Consider the following 5,606-nt stretch of genomic DNA (forward strand, 5'->3'; position numbering starts at 1 on the left):
CACCGAGGTGATGTCGAAACTAGATTTTTTCTAATTAATTAACTTTTAGGGTTGAAATTTGGTTTGAAACCCTACGTCTTGGAAGTAACCTATATACGAGCCGTATCTTAATTGAAAATGGTACACATCTGTCCATTGGGTGTCGCTCTTCCTAGGTTATTGACTGCTGAGAATCTAACGCGAAGCTTTCCGCTTTGATCCGAATTTTGGTGTGGGTTTTGTTTGTCGTTATGAAATTTTCACATATGTTAATAATGTACAACGTTTAACTATAGATACTCTTATTGCAATTTTTCCCATAACTTGTACTGAACAAGTCGAACCAACCAATGAAGTCTAGTACCGGGGCTGGAATCTGTAGTGTGTAGTACCCGAGCGCGCGCTGCGGGCGGTCCAGATCCCATGATGTGTAGTTGCTCCCCTTGACTATTCGAACGGAACAGGACGATCGGATATTACCGCCGATGTTCGGGATTGTCTGTGACAACAAAGTGCTCTCCACTCCGCTACGATTTGTTGTGCACTGGTTCGGTTTCCCTTCAGTGGCAGATTCAAGTGGGGAGGCCGAGCTAAAAAGTAAAGCTCCCTTTTGGATATAATTACTCTGTAATGATGACTCTGGAAATTTTGATCAACTGTTTACATTTTTTTTCTACATGTCCAACAATAACTAATCTTGGTATATGAGTGACAATTATTATCTATGAAAGTAATTTTTATTATTTGATTCCAGCATTACTAATTTTCATAATAGTGAAACTCTGTACATCCTGAATAATCTGTTATAAAATTCTTGCTATTTTATATCCCGTCCCTTTGAGTTTTGACCTGTCCCAACACCTCCCACCCGGTTGTGGGTGTCACGCTTCATAGGGGGTTAAAGTTGTGTTATACATTTTAATGGATGTAAAACTTCTATATGACTTAAATAGGATTCACCGAGTGTTGAGACTGATGACCAGCCTATAGCGCAGAGTTCCCTAGTGGTTGTGAACATTTCGAGAGATAAACCGGCAAAGTCCGCTAAACTGCTGGTTCTAGAAATCCGGCATGCCCAGATCACAACCCTTCAGACCCGCTTTCCTTATTTCCCGAGAAAGTGTGACCTCTACCCTGGCTTATAATATAAATGTCAAAATCAGTGATGAAACGTTTGGGCCTACTAATAGTACACAGTTGACGCTGCTGTGTGACCGTATGTGAACCGGCTTGTCACTACGTCACGGCAGTTGTAGGTGGCGCATCACTCTCAACACTCGTTGAATCCTGAATTGTTGTACTTTAGGGTTGATGAATTCACTTTCTTCTCGTTTTGAGGGTGGCGCATATTAAATATCTGTTCATTCCATATGTTTTGGGACTAGGTTGGTTTAGTTCATTTTCGTTTAATTACAACGACGAAATAAAATCAATAAACTGTTCAATAAAATGTGAGCCGAATTATAGTCAATTGTCTCACAGAACCATTATCAGCCACATTCAACACGAAGAACGAGGCCAGTTCAGTATAACTCTCCCGCTGAAAAGCCAGCAACTAAATCACGTATTTTGCTATCATTTTTAGTGGATGAGGATCAAACAGCTGTTCCTGGAATCGCTAAAAAGCAATAACTATTAGATCAGTGAAGAGAAACTAAATATAACGAAGTTCTTTGGCCATTAGGAATTAGACTCTCCACAACACTGGACAGAGAAATCACGAGTCGTCTGTATCCCCTATTTGTCATATATCATATAAGCAGTTGTAGAGCTACGTAGAAATTTAAGTTTGAAATATTAAAAATATGCAGCTACTTTTGAATAATATACAGAGAATCGTAAACAAATTAATTTTTCACAACAAAGAACTGTTTCTGAATGAGGAAATTCCCATGGAAGTTCGTCAGAAAACAGGTTCCTGTTTCCACCCAGACGATTCTCATCTCGTAATGTTCCGTAGATGCGATCACCAGTAAAGTGAATGGCAATGGCCGTTGTAATTCTGTTCACTTAATTTTAATTTGTTTGAATTGAATTGTGCGTTTTGTAACAAGGTGTTGTAATGTAAATCAAATATGCGATGTTACTTGCTATTTTATCATACATAATACAATCAGAAATCTTTGTTACAACATAACATCGTATAGCAAATATTCGTTCTTGCTTAAAACTCAAGTAATTATTTACTCTATCCTTGTTTAACGTTTCCAATGTATACGCTACTTAACTTACGAACAAGAAAGTTTTAATATTTGATATTGTTAATGATGTATGTGATCGTCATTCTAAAATCAGTATTTTTAAATAGCAATATTCTATAATAAATATAAAATTCACGCAAAGTTGCAGCTTGTGTGAATTGTAAAATTCTTTATTACTATACGTAGACAGAAAAATAAACTTTTTGAAATATATTTGTTGCCAGATAGTATCATGTAAAGAATATCATCTTGAAGTAATGCTGCTAACATGAATATTTTATTGTGAACCGTTCACTGTGCTGTGTAAAATTTGAATTTACTACAATTATAGTATTTGCTATTTTAGGGGCAACAAATATATGCATATTGTATAAGAATATAAAATCATACAGTTAATTAATCATAACTCTAACCATCCGTTACTCTCCACGAAAGTAAAACTGTGCGAATCGTACAAAAGTAAAACAGACGCTCGCTCGCTTCCACCCGAGTCCAGTTTTTCGTCCTTATACTGAAGAGAATGACATATAGTACAAAAGACTGGTTTTTTGCAAAAAATTTTCATAAGTTATATTTTATTAAAGATTTCATTGCTTGTCAAAAACTTGTTACTTCCTAAAGTTATACTCATGTATATACTGTGTAAAAGACTCATAGGTTTATCTTAAGCCATGTTTATTTGGGCCTGGTCGCAAAATTGCAAAAATTCCTAATTTAAATGCCTGTAATTAATTCCTATAAAAATTAAAGGATTCTTCTTTACTTTTCAGTCTTCATTCTGGACGTTATATTAAAATGGATAGTACTTTAAAATAAACAATTATCCCAATCAAAAATATAGGCTACTATCGGCCGGTTCTGGGTTACAAACGTTGTCTTCTTATGACATGATCTCACTAGTTCAGCACCACTTGATCTATCGTCTCTGGTTTCATATCAAACCATCAACAGAACAACGCAGTGAATATTCACAGAATACGATCAGAGTGAAACGTATTAGACCATAACGTTCTCAAATACATTGTCGACTGATTATCTATATTAATACAGGCATCTTACATGAAAATAGTTGTTGAACTTAATTATTTGATAAAAGGCTAATGGCATTTCTTCCCTGACGATTGGATACGTTTCACTTATTCAATAGTAGACTAAATGTCCCCTCCTTTAGTGATCCTTGTTATTTTTTTGTTTTGCGCGCAAGATTTGTCAACTAAACAATCTAGAAAGATAATATTAATGAAGAAAACAAAAACTTAATACAACGTCAAATAATTAAGACGTGCAACTAGATATGTCCTACTAACTTTAATGTTTAAGTGTGTTTAGAATTATTTAAAAATATTACCCAAAGTTTCGTTATTTCTTTCAGCATATATATACTGAGGGACAAAAAAGTGGGACACTCAATATTTTTCAATCTTTTAATGTTATAATTGATGTAAAACCAAATTGAAAAGTGTTCTTTACACATTTTTGCAACAAACGAAGAACAATGTACAAAGATTTATTCGTAATTACAAGTTAATTCCTAAAAAAAAAAACTTAAAATTCAAAAAAGGAGAAAGAAATTAAATGGTTAGAATGAATTTTTCTTGAACTTGGAGTAGTCCAAAGGCGTTTTAGTATCTTATGTTCCCACCTCGGGCTCTGATGACTGCCTGTAGTCTGCGACCGATGCTGTCAATCAAGCCCCGTATCACCTCCTGGTCCAAGTTATTCCACTCCTCCTGCAGGGCCTGGCCAAGCTGTTGCAAAGAGTGTAACTCACCTCGACGATTTCTAATTGCTCTTCCCATGACATCCCAGATGTGTTCTAATGGATTAAGATCCGGGCTGTGTGCGAACCATTCCATTACTTCGATTCCAACTTCACGTAAGTAATTTTGAACCACCCTTGCGGTGTGTGGACGAGCATTATCTTGCACCAGCATGAATCCAGGACCGACAAATCCCGCAAAACCCACTACATGTTCTGAAAAAACCTCTTCCACATACCTTTCTGCATTTAATGTTCCTCTATTAACAATTACAAACTCAGTGTGAGCCTCTCTTGAAATTCCTCCCCAAACCATTATGGACCCACCATCAAAATTGTCTCTTGGCGATATTACACATTGAGCAAACCTCTCTCCAACCCATCTCCACACTCTTTCACAACCGCCTGGTGATCTCAGGGAGAACCGAGACTCATCGGTCCACAGCACTCTGCGGTCCAATTTACGTGAGTTCGAGCAAACTCCAAACGAGCTCTTCGTTGGCGCGGGAGCGGCCTAGGACCTGTAGCTGAGCGATAAGCTCCAAGTCCCACCTCCTGTAACCTTCTTCCAATTGTTCGTGTAGAAACATTCACTTCACGGGCTCTCATAAGCTCATTACGAACTTCAACAGAAGTTCGGAACCGATTTCGCAAACTTACTGACACAACAAAACGATCATCTCTGGCACTTGTTGTTCTGTTACGGCCTGATCCCTGCCTCCTTTCATAACTTCCTGTTAATCTAAAGCAAATCACGGCTCTGCTTATGCTGGAACTAGGAACACCTGTGATGTTTTCTATTTCTCGCAATGTAAGCCACTATCAACTAGAGCAACGGCTCTGGCACAATCTGCTGGTAACAGAGGCATTTTCTGTTGTTGTCTAAGCTGGGAATGACCTGCAGTAATGGATAGACACACAGACTTAGGCAGGCAATGATCACAAAGGGGTTAAAAGTTCACTTCTGAGCTGAAAAGGAAGACATTATTTTTGACTCATGATAAGATTAGTAATATTAATAAAGTAAGCAAGATGTTTCAGGATAGATTTGAAGCAATCATGTGAGGAATCAGCTACAGATAAGAGAAATGTAGAAATATTTAATTTTAAATAAAATATTACACAGTTAAAACAATTTAAAAGCTAGTCCCACTTTTTTTGTCCCTCAGTGTATGTCCTGAGTTAATCGAAATGAAAGTTCCTATAGTATTACGTATAGCACATGATTTCATATATACAGTTTATACGGTCATATAATTATGTTATTATGAGAGCCCTAAGTGTCCAAATATAAATAAATATGTGTATAAGAAGTTGCTAGGTAGTCAAGGGTAGTGGGAAGATGTGAGTCGAGTCGATTATTTCACCAATTCCCCTCCACCTTCCATTCCTTCCTCTTACAACAGGTACCCTGGCGCGTTGTCCGCTTTTACCATTCCTAAATGGCGGTCTACTCGCCACGCAATACAATTTATATACTCTAGGTCGTTGTCCTACATTCTGTTATATGTAACCACCTGTCGGAACCTTTGCATCCGACTATGTTCCCCTCCTGTGTGATAGCCAAGCATACTTTTATGGTTTTAGAAAATTTCATACACACCAAACTGAAATCTAGTTTCGGATTTGAAATTTTGTTTCTTTTCTGTCTTAGTTCGTCCCTATTT

The sequence above is a fragment of the Homalodisca vitripennis genome, chromosome 3 (assembly GCF_021130785.1).
Source record: "Homalodisca vitripennis isolate AUS2020 chromosome 3, UT_GWSS_2.1, whole genome shotgun sequence".
Lineage (NCBI taxonomy): Eukaryota > Metazoa > Arthropoda > Insecta > Hemiptera > Cicadellidae > Homalodisca > Homalodisca vitripennis.